Below are 12,220 nucleotides of genomic sequence, written 5' to 3'. Positions count from 1 at the left end.
AAATAGGGAATCTTTTCCCCATTCAATGTTTTTAATTGGTTTATCAAAGATGAGGTAACGGTAGGTAGCTGGATTCCCAATAGTGTATTTTTGATGTTGCTTCAATTGCCAGGGTGTCCTCCTCATAAAATATTCACCCAGGCCCATTTCTTCAAGTTTTTTCCCTACACATTCTTCTAGTATTTTTATGGTTTCATGTCTTAAGTTTAAATCTTTAATCCATTGAGAGTCTATCTTAGTTAGTGGTGAAAGGTGTGGGTCCAGTTTTAGTCTTCTACAGGTTGCCAGCCAGTTCACCCAGCACCATTTGTTAAATAGGGAATCTTTTCCCCACTCAATGTTTTTAATTAGCTTATCAAAGATCAGGTAACGGTAAGTACCTGGGTTCATCTCTTGGTTCTCTATTCTGTTCCGTACATCTACCTCTCTGTTTTTGTGCCAGTACGATGCTGTTTTAATCACTATGGATTTATAGTATAATCTGAGGTCTGGTAGCATAATTCCTCCTGCTTTGTTTTTATTTCTGAGTAATGTCTTGGCTATTCAAGGTTTTTTCTGACTCCATATAAAATGAAGTATTATTTTTTCAAAATCTTTAAATTATGACAGTGGAGCTTTAATATGGATTGCATTAAAATTATATATAGCTTTGGGTAATGTTTACATTTTAACAATATTGATTCTTCCTAGCCATGAGCATGGTATATTTTTCCATTTGTTAACATTTTCAGCTATTTCTTTTCTTAGAGTTTTATAGTTCTCTTTATAGAGATCTTTCACATCTCTTGTTAGGGATACTCCCAAATATTTGAAGACACTGAAGAACCTCTGGGATACTGCAAAGGCTGTCCAAAGAGGGAAATTTATAGCATTGCAAGCCTTCCTCAAGGGAATGGAAAGAGAATAAGTTAACAACTTAATGGGACATCTCAAGCTACTGGAGAAGGAAGAACATTCCAATCCCAAATCCAGCGGAAGAAAAGAAATAACCAAAATTAGAGCAGAATTAAATGAAATAGAAAACAAAAGGATTACAACAGATGAATAAATCAAAAAGTTGGTTTTTTGAAAAGATCAATAAAATAGGTAAACCTTTGGCCAACCTAACCAAGAAAAAAAGAGGAAAATCTGTAATCTCATCAATCAGAAATGGTAAAGATGAAATAACAACAGACCTTTTAGAAATTCAAAAAGTCCTTAATGAATACAAGAAACTTTATTCCCAGAAATATGACAATCTGAAGAAAATCGACCAATACTTGGAAGCATGCCACCTCCCAAGACTTAGCCAGAATGAAGTGGAAATGTCAAACAGGCCTATATCACGTTCTGAAATAGCATCAACTATACAAAATCTCCCTAAAAAGAAAAGCCTGGGACCAGATGGCTTCATGTCAGAATTCTACCAGTCCTTCAAAGAGGAACTAGTACCTATAGTACTCAACCTTTTCCAAAATATAGAAAAAGATGGACTACTACCCAACACATTCTATGAAGTAAATATCACCTTGATATCCAAACCAAGAAAAGATCCAATAAGAAAAGAATATTATAGACCAATATTACTAATGAATATTGATGCAAAAATATTCAACAAGATCCTAACAAACAAAATCCAGCAACACATCAAACAAATTATACACCACGACCAAGTGGGTTTTATCCCAGGATCTCAAGGATGGTTCAACATACGTAAATCTATAAATATAATTCATCACATAAACAAATTAAAAAACAAAGACCATATGATTCTCTCAATTGATGCAGAAAAATCTTTTGATAATATCCAGCATCCTTTTATGATCAGAACACTTAAGAAAATTGGCATAGAAACGACATTTCTCAAATTGATAGAGGCCATCTATAGCAAACCCACAGCCAATATCATACTGAATGGAGTTAAATTGAACTTATTTCCACTCAGATCAGGAACCAGGCAAGGTTGCCCATTGTCTCCATTGTTGTTTAAGATTGTAATGGAAGTTTTAGCCATCACGATTAGGGAAGAAAAGGAGATTAAGGGCATTCATATAGGGTCAGAAGAGATTAAACTTTCACTTTTCACAGATGATATGATTGTATATCAGGAAAACACCAGGGATTCTACTAAAAAACTCTTAGAAGTGATCAAGGAATACAGCAACATATCAGGTTACAAAATCAACACTCATAAATCTGTAGCCTTTATAAATATCAACAGCAGGCAAGCTGAAAATTTCTTTTTCAGATAGCTCATTTTATTATATAAAAATGCATCTGAGTTTTGCATACTGTTTTTATATCTTGTAAATTTATCAAATTTGTTTTTTACTTCAAACAATTTTTTTGTGGTATCTTCAGGAAATTATATATATATAAGATCATCTGTATTCTTGTTTTAAAGAAACTATATGAACAGTGCCTATAGCTCATTGGGTAGGACACTGACAACATACACTGAGTCTGGTAGGTTCAAACATAGCCAGGGCCATCTAACACAACAATGACAACTGCAACAACAACAAAAAGATAGCTGGGAGTTGTGGTGGGGTCTTGTAGTCCCAGCTACTTGGGAGGCTGAGGCAAGAGAATTGCTTAAGCCCAAGAGTTTGAGGTTGCTGTGAGCTGTGATGCCACAGCACCCTACTCCGGGCAACAGTTTGAGATTCTGTCTGAGAAAAAAAGAAAAGAGCACATAAAGAAAGTATATGTTGAGATTTCTTTTGTGAACCAGAGTATGGTCTCTCTTGTTGAATATTCAATGGAATTATGGAAAATGTGCATTCTGCTATTTGTGGAGTGTTCTATAAATGTCAGTTATATCCTATTGGTTGATGGTATCTCTTTCCTCGCTGACTTCTCTGTCTAGTTGTTCTATTAATCTGTGAGAAAGGTATTGACGTCTCCAATTATACTTGTCTATTTTTCTATTTCTTCAATTCTGTTTTCCTTCTGTAGCTCTGTTTTAAAAAAAGTATTATTTTTAATTGATAAATAATAATTGTATGTATTTATGGGGTACAATGTGATGTTTTGTATACATATACATATTTAGGATCATTATTTCTTCCTAGTGCCCTGATAGTTCTGTAATTATCAATCACTATGTAACATCTGGTAATTTTCTATTCTGTGATATTCATATTATCTGATCTAATGTAGTCACTTCAGCTTTCAAAAAATCAATGTTTGCATACTATCTCTAGTTGGGGGAGGGGATTGTCCAGCTTAGAGGTTTCATTGAGCTTCCCGGGCTCAGTGGCTTTCTATGGCGAGATAACCCTTGCTTTTACTGCCTGTCTTCTCTTTGTGCTGAGAGGAAGAACTCAGACGATGAAAACAAAGAGGCTTCTAGGATGAGACACCTTTTATGCCAAGAATTCCCCTGATGATGCTGCCTAGTTTATTGGTGTCTCTGGCTGGGGAAAGGGAACCTCAAGCATAGCAGGAAGAAAAGTATTGCCTCTGATCACTAATTATCGCTCACCAAGACTTTTTTCTGATTGTTCCTCTTTATTGAATCTGCCAAGTTCACCTGGTATCATTGATGTTATTCCTTTTCAGTACTGGAAAGGGAAGAGCCATCTGCTACCTTCTTTTCCTAAGTTAAAATACAGAAAACCCTAACGTGGATGGGTTACCTTATTCTGTTTGGTGGACACCTTGGTACTATATTTTTCCTCTTGTCCTGGACTCCCTAACTGGTCCATCCTTTTCATTCCACCTTTCAGAGATTTCTTTTCGTTGCATCCTGCCTTATTTCCATGGTTTATAGTTGTACTTAGGGAGAGGCCTAGGAAAGGATGAGTCTACTCCATGTTTTTTGTACCAGAAATTCTATACTATCTCCTAGGATAACATTTGATTTTTTCAATTCTTTCTTTTTGGACTTTTAAGGATGATCAGAACAGTACTAACTCTGGGGCTTATTATTGCCTGCTATTGAGACAAGTCACATCTGAGTTGAGTTTCCCAATGCCTGTGAATTATGAACTTTTCTAGTATGTTTGGTGGAACCAGTTACCATTACAATTAACAAATGCCAGTTACCAGTTACCAAATGCTGGACACTGTTCTGTCTGATTCTTTTAAATTCCTTGTTTTTAAGGAGTTTCCTCACACATCTACTAATCAGATGAAATGAAATACTGGTACAATGCCCATTTTACAAAGAAAAGACTAAGACAACTTAAGGAAATTGCCCCATATCACATAACTTATAACAGATCTGGGCTTTTAACCTAGACAGTCTTACTTGTAAGCCTGCACAATTGAGTGCCATGGGATTACTATAGTATAGAAGATGTGTTGATAAACATTTTCTGTAAAGCTAATGGTAGTAAACATTTGTGGATCATAAAGTGTTTGTTATAACTAAAAACAGACATCAGGCCAGTTTGTCCTATAACCATAGTTTGCTGATCCCAATCTAGAATACATAAAATGGCAATAATAATTACATCATGGCATTTTTTTATACAAAAAGATGCAGCAATTTTATTTTTAGTGTAAACCAACAATTCATAGTTGTATAAACTTATGGAGTACACAGTGATGTTATAATCTATGAATACAAAGTTGAACAATTAAATCAAACTAGTCAACATATCCATCACCTCAAATACCTCAAATACTTAACATTTTTGTGGTAAGAACATTTGAAATTTACTCTAATATTAACTATAATTACCACATTGTGCAACAGAACTCAAAAAAGATTCATAAGGTTTTGCATATTTGACCATCAATGAAATACAAACATGAGTGTATTTACCTACATCCTCCAGGTCATAATAAAGCAAGCTGGTGTACAGAGTAATAATTCATAGTATTTCATGTTTAACAAACTGTTAACAGAGAAAGTTGGTTGAAGAAAGGCATACAAACATTGTCTTATAAGAATTAGAACCAAGGGGGCTCCATAATCATCTGGCATCCATTCAATATTATATCTGTGGTTAGAAATATATATGATAGGAACTCCAGGGATTTTCTGGACTCTTCATTTAAGGTCTCAGTCAACTGTGGCCACAATGTAACACTTGTGCTGAGTTACTCTCTGTACTAAGCAGTCATCTGCATAGGTTCCTTTGTGTGTGAATGGTAATTGTTCAAATCTTGGATCCTTGGCAATCGAGGGCCACTCGATACTTCTGCCCCAATTTCTCAATTCCAGCCATAACACAGTCAGTTATACAAGGAATGCACTTGGTATACAGACAGTCCATCATTGACTGCACTAAGTCCAGTTTGGCTTTAATGGAAAAGTTGATAAAGTTGGTATCAACCAAGATGTAGTAAGATGGGCCCAGTTGTGTATTATATTGGAAGAATAAGCAGGAAGGGTGCTGGGAGACTTCTCTTTCCTGTAATGTGCTGGAATCTTTCTTTTCTTTCTTTTTAGGTTTCAATCTGTCGTTTTCTTTTTTTTTTTTCTTTTTTTTCTTTTTTGAGACAGAGCCTCAAGCTGTCCCCCTGGGTAGAGTGCCGTGGCGTTACAGCTCACAGCAACCTCCAACTCCTGGGCTTAAGCAAGTCTCTTGCCTCCGCCTCCCAAGTAGCTAGGACCACAGGTGCCTGCCACAACACCTGGTTATTTTTTGGTTGCAGCCGTCATTGTTGTTTGGCGGGTCCGGGCTGGGGATTCGAACCCGCCACCTTAGGTGTACGTGGCTGGCGCCTTAGCCAGTTGAGCTATAGGCGCCGAGCCAATCTGTCCTTTTCTTTAAGCCTCTGATCCCTGAGACTAAGCATTAGCTTCATGGTTGCATACTTCTTTGTTTTCTTTTGCTTCCCCATGCTTACACCACACTCTCATTTCTTCTGGAATCACCAATGGCGGGACACTTTTACGTCATCCACATACTGCCCATGGCATTGTTGTTAAGATTAAAAGATTACGAGGTACATAAAATACCTGGAACATACAAACAAACAAACAAACAAACAAAAAATTCCCCAAATACCTGGAACATAATAGATGTGTGGTGAATAATATTTTCCAACTAAGTCTTACATATTTTCACTATAGTAAAATAATGCCAAACACTTTTATTACTTGAGCTTCCACCCTTAGTTTTCTTAATCTTTCATATCATTATAGCCTGCTTTTTCTGTTGTAATAAGAAAACAAAATATTAAAAACCATAAAACTATATAAAAATAGGGCCATAACAGAATTTAGTTGAGGGAAAATGAAGTATTTGAGTTGTAAAATTTTAACTATTGTAGAGAGGCAGAGCAAGATGGCGGAGGGGATACATTGCTCTGTCAACTCTCATGGTTTCAGTTGAGTGAGGGGACTGGATCTTTCCCTGTGTGGAGTGCTGGCACAGACAAGCAACACAGAGTGTGCAGCTAAGAGGTGAATTGCTGGATTGAAAGTGTAACCTAGAACTGCAGTATCTGCCAGAAAAAAAAAAAAAAAAAAACTTGGCAAAGCTGCTGAAGCAGCACCAGCTGCAGCTGACAGCTGGCGCTGGTGGTCTGATGTGGCAGAAACCAATCCCTCCCCTATGAAGGGCTTCTATACCCAATTTGTGGGGAGTGTGGGTGTCCCACAGAGAGTGTGGTGAGGCGTGCACTTCCGAGCAGAATTTGGCAACCAGAAAGGGGAGCCATTTGGACCCGATTTGGAGTGTCAGGGGTCCAGGCAATGGGACAGAAACTTGACGGGAAAGGATTCCGTTTAGGAACCGATACATTTTGTAATTTTAGAAGTCCTTGTGGTGCTGCACTGAAGCGGCAAGCAACAGGGGTTGATTGCTACAGACTCTGAAAAATGTATTGTGCATGGCCATGGGAATTAGAGGTAACCAGCCCCTTCCTCCACAGAAACAGACTGAAAGCGGCTGGCGCAGAAAGCAGAAAGCAACCAGTCCTTTTCCCATGGAACATAACAATTTCCAGTTTGAGGGAAAACTAGAAGTTGAGTGGAAAAACTGGTGAAGCGTGGACTCCTGTGCCAAGTTTGGAGGACAGATAAGAGTGCCTCCTGGAAAAGGACGGACAAGGCTGGGTGGCCAGCCAGGAACCAAATACAGTAAAACTTCAAAAATGGTGTCTTCATAGCACCTCTTCCAGGAGCGTGGAGAGCTCAATCTCACCCGTAGCCAGTCATCGGGTATCTGAAACTTGTTAAGGACACACCACACTTTACAGGAACTGTTGTAGGGAGAATTTATGCAACCCGCCAGAAAAGATTCCTTTTTTTTTTCTTTCCCTTTTTTTTTGGTTTTAGCCTGGGAACCACTTACAGCGCCACCTGCTATTTAGAAAGTATATTGCAACATAAATATATTCCCTCTAAAGCTGAACCTCACCTCATTTATAAAGCGGTTTGTTTGTATATATTCAAAAGAATAATATTTTTCTTGGTGGTGCCCTTTTCTTTTTTCTCCTGAATCCTTTTTTGTGGACATTACTGTTAAGTCTTTTATTTTTTATTTTTTGTTTTGTTTTTGTTTTGTTTTTTACTGTTAATACTACTCTTCCTTTTTTCTTCTCTCTTCCTCTCCTTCACTTCTTATGGTTGTAGAGAATGCTTACATCTGACTAATAGACTTGCTTTTGTTTTGCTTTTTGTTTTTGTTTTTTATCATTTTATGATTACCATTTTTGTGGTTGTTTTTATTATTATTATTGTTGGTTTGTTGGTTTTTTTGTTTTTTGTTTTATTTTCTTTTTTGCCTATTTGTTTACTTTTTTCTGATTATCTGTGCATCTGTGTTCTTGAGTGTCTGGTAGCATTTTTGTCTGTTTATTTGTTCTTTTGGTTTCAATGTGTTCTGTATTTTGCTTAATCCTTGGGTTGACTATTTTCCCTAACTCCAATTAGAGAACAGAGGATGAAGGCTGACTGGAGCTACTTTTCAACATAAACTCCAGCTCAGTGGGAGAGACAACCACAGAAAGAACCCAACAAAGTTGAAAGAGGGGATCTGAGCTGAGAGAAGAGATAGATAAACGGACGTCTTCTCCACCAAGGCAAGCCACAACTTCAAGAAAATAAATTCCAGGTTTAGATTGAGCCCAGGTGGAATATTCTCCAGCTGTCATTAGGCACCTAAGGAAGATAGGCTTCAGCTCCCTCTGCTGAATGACGACAAAGAGTGGTCACTAAGTGGAGGAGGCATTGACTTTACTTGGACTCTGGCAGGCACAAAACCCTGACACACTCGCTTATTGGACAGGACTGGGCTACAGAGTCTGGGTTAACAGAGACTGGTGGTGGGGTTACCAGAGACTGGGGTTACCAGAGTCTAGAGGTGAAGGGTGAGCAAGGGGGGGAAAGAGACATCAGCCTCCTTCCTCAAAATCATCTACTGAATGGGCCTTTCTGACTCCTCAGGACATCAGAGTAAGCCCCACTTGTGCTACCAGTAAATTCCCACTATCTAGTTGCTGGAGACCTTGTGAGCTTTCTAGCTAGAGAGTGAGCACCGATTAGGTCAATAGGTTTGGATCTTTTGAACTGGACAAATTAACTGGTGGTTGAGGGAGAATCTCTGGTGCTCTCTGGATTTTCTCAGGCGTAAATTGTCTTCAAGTGGAACATTCTCCAACTGTCTTTGAGTGCTCAAGACAGACAGGCTTCAGCTCTCTTTGCTGGCTGGGGACAAAGAGCAGTAACCGAGTGGAGGTGGCATTGACTCTACTTTGACTCTGACAGACACAAAGCCCTGCCACACTTGCTTACTGGGCAACTGAGTCATAGCCCCGAGGGTTCTCCAGTCATTAGGTGTGACAAAGGTACAAGGTGGGGAAGGAGGTATCAACCTTCCTAGATTAATTTATCTTGCTGGGTAGGTCACTCTGAACTCATGGAACAATGGAGTGAGTCATATCTGAGCTTCCAGAAGACTCATACTGTATAGTTGCCAGAGACCTTTTGAACACCCCCATTGGAGACCAGTGTTGACTGGGACACTTGATTTAGATCTCTTGTACTGGGCCAATCACCTGAGAACTATCTAAAGCAGTACCCTGGGGGTGTGGCTGTGGGAAGGTGTAGTTTTCCTTTCCCAACTGTCGCCTGCAAGGGATGGGGTGACTTAATTGCTGAAATTTCTCCACAGCCGAGATCTTAACCCAGAGTAATTGATTTTCTTTTCTTTTTTTTTTTTTTTTGGAGACAGAGCCTCACGCTGTCCCCCTGGGTAGAGTGCTGTGGCATCATAGCTCACAGCAACCTCCAACTCCTGGGCTCAAGCAAGTCTCCTGCCTCTGCCTCCCAAGTAGCTCGGACCACAGGTGACCACCACAATGCCTGGTTATTTTTTGGGTGCAGCCATCATTGTTGTTTGGTGGGCCCAGGCTCGATTCGAACCCACCACCTTAGATGTATGTGGCTGGCGCCTTAGCCACTTGAGCCACAGGCGCTGAGCCAGTAATTGATTTTCTAAGATAGAAAAGAGACCAGCTGAAAACAAGAGAGAGACACGCAGGCCCCCAGGCTCTCAGATCGTAGCATTATATGCATCCTTGGCAAAGCTCTAGGGGAACAGGTACAGACACCAGTCACAGCCTTTTCCCAAAAGGGCTAGTAAAATACTACTCCTGGAGCCCCCAACCCAACTTCCTCTTACCTGCTCACCTAGCCAAATGGACTAAATCCAGCATGGTGCTGAATCAGCGGAAAAACTCTGGTAGTATGAATAACCAGAGTAGATCAACCCCCCTCAAGGGAAGATGTGGCAGATGCATCCAAAGATCCAACCCATATACAGATGGCTAAGATGTCAGAAATTGAGTTCAGAATGTGGATAGCAAATAAGATTAACAGAATGGAAGAAAGGAAAGAGCTAGAACTTCAAGAAATTATTCAAAAGATGTCTCAAGAAATTATTCAAAAGATATCTCAAGAATCCAAGATTTCAAAGATAAAATGATTAAAGATTTTGAAATATTGAGGCAAGAGTTCCTAGCCCTCAAAGATTTGAAAAATATGGTAGAATTGCTCCATAACAGAGTGGAACAGGCTGACATTTAAGACAAAGCTTTTGAACAAGCCCAACAGTGCAAAGATGAAAAGAAATGGAAAACAAAAACAGATCTTTCTTTCAGAGATCTCTGGGATAATTCAAAGAAAACTAATATTTGCCTTATAGGAATCCCTGAAGGTGATGAAGCTGCTTCACAAAACACAGAGGCTCTTCTTCATGAAATTATGAAAGAAAACTTTTCAGACATGCCAAGAGATTCTGAAATTCAGATAAAAGATAGTTTCAGAACCTCAGCATGACTTAACCCAAACAAGACATCCCCCAGGCACATCATAATTAACTTCGCTAAAGTTAATATGAAAGAGAAAATTCTGAAAGCAGTTAAATGCAAGAAAACCATAACTTACAAGGGGAAGAATATTAGAATAACTGCAGATCTCCCTTCTGAAATCTTTCAAGCTAGAAGAGGATAGTCAGTGACTTTTACTCTCCTAAAACAAAATAACTTCAAACCCATGATCCTGTATCCAGCTGAACTGAGTTTCATATATGATGGAGGAAATGAAATACTTTAATGACATTCACATGTTGAAGAAATTCGCCACAACTAAACCAGCTCTGTAGGAAATTCTCATACCTGTCCTCCATAATGACCAGTGCAATCCCCCACCACAAAAGTAAACTCACCCAGAAACTTTTGATCAAATTACAATTTCCACAGTGGTAAAAGGATGAAAAATGTCTACTGGACTTTTGAGCAACTCAAGGACCAATATTTCACCTGGCCTATCAATAATTTCAATCAAAGTGAATCTTTTAATTTGTCCTCTAAAGACGCACAAATTAGCTGATTGGATACAGAAACTCAGACCGGACATCTGTTGTATTCAAGAGTCACATATTACTTTAAAAGACAAATACAGACTCAGGGTGAAGAGATGGTCATCTATATTCGAGGCATATGGAAAGCAGAAAAAAAGCAGGTGTTGCAATTTTATTTGCAGATACAATAGGCTTTAAACCAACAAAAGTAAGCAAGGATAAGGATGGCCACTTTATATTTGTTGAGGGTAATACTCAATATGATGAGATCTCAATTATCAATATCTATGCACTCAACCAGAATGAACCTCAATTTATAAGATACTCTAACAGGCATGAGTAACTTGATCCCACCCAGTTCCATCATAGTCGGAGATTTTAACACTCCTTTGGCAGTGTCAGGTAGATCCTCCAATAAGAAGCTTAGCAAAGAAATTTTAGATTTAAATTTAACTATTCAACTTTTGGACCTAACAGACATCTACAGAACATTTCATCCTAACAAAACTGAATACACATTTTTCTCATCAGTTCATGGAACATACTGCAAAATCGGTCACATCTTAGGCCATAAGTCTAACCTAAGTAAATTTAAAAGAATAGAAATTATTCCATGCATCTTCTCAGACCATCATGGAATAAAAGTTGAACTAGTAACAACAGGAATCTGCAGTCTCATACAAAAACATGGAAGCTAAATAAACTTATGATGAATGATAGATGGGTCAGAAACAAGATCAAGAAGGAAATTGTCAAATTTTTAGAACAAAACGATAATGAGGATACAAGTTGTTAGAACCTCTGGGATACTGCAAAGGCAGTCCTAAGAGGGAAATTTATAGCACTGCAAGCCTTCCTCAAGAGAACGGAAAGACAGGACATTAACAACTTAATAGGAAATCTCAAGCAACTGGAAAAAAAAGAACAGTCCAATCTCAAATCTAGTGGGAGAAAAGAAATAACCAAAATTAGAGCAGAAATAAATCAAATTGAAAACAAAAGGACTATACAACAGATCCATAAATCAAAAACTTGATTTTTTGAAAACATTAATAAAATAGATAAACTTTTGGCCAACCTAACTAAGAAAATAAGACTAAAATCTCTAATCTCATCAATCAGAAATGGTAAAGATGGAATAACAACAGACCCCTTAGAAATTCAAAAAAATCCTTAGTGAATATTACAAGAAACTTTATTCCCAGAAATATGACAATCTGAAAGAAATCGACCAATACCTGGAAGCACACCACTTCCCAAGACTTAGCCAGAATGAAGTGAAAATGTTGAACAGGCCTATATCAAGTCCTGAAATAGCATCAGCTATACAAAATCTCCCTAAAAATAAAAGCCCAGGACCAGATGGCTTCACATCAGAATTTTAACAAACCTTTAAAGGGAACTAGAACCTATATTATTCAACCTTTTCCAAAATATAGAAATAGACAGAATACTACCCAACACATTCTATGACA

The sequence above is a fragment of the Otolemur garnettii genome, unplaced genomic scaffold (assembly GCF_000181295.1).
Source record: "Otolemur garnettii isolate 467f Iridium unplaced genomic scaffold, OtoGar3 scaffold00239, whole genome shotgun sequence".
In the NCBI taxonomy this organism is placed as follows: Eukaryota; Metazoa; Chordata; class Mammalia; order Primates; family Galagidae; genus Otolemur; species Otolemur garnettii.
The sequence above is the reverse complement of the archived record's forward strand: the minus strand, read 5'-3'. Positions refer to the sequence as shown.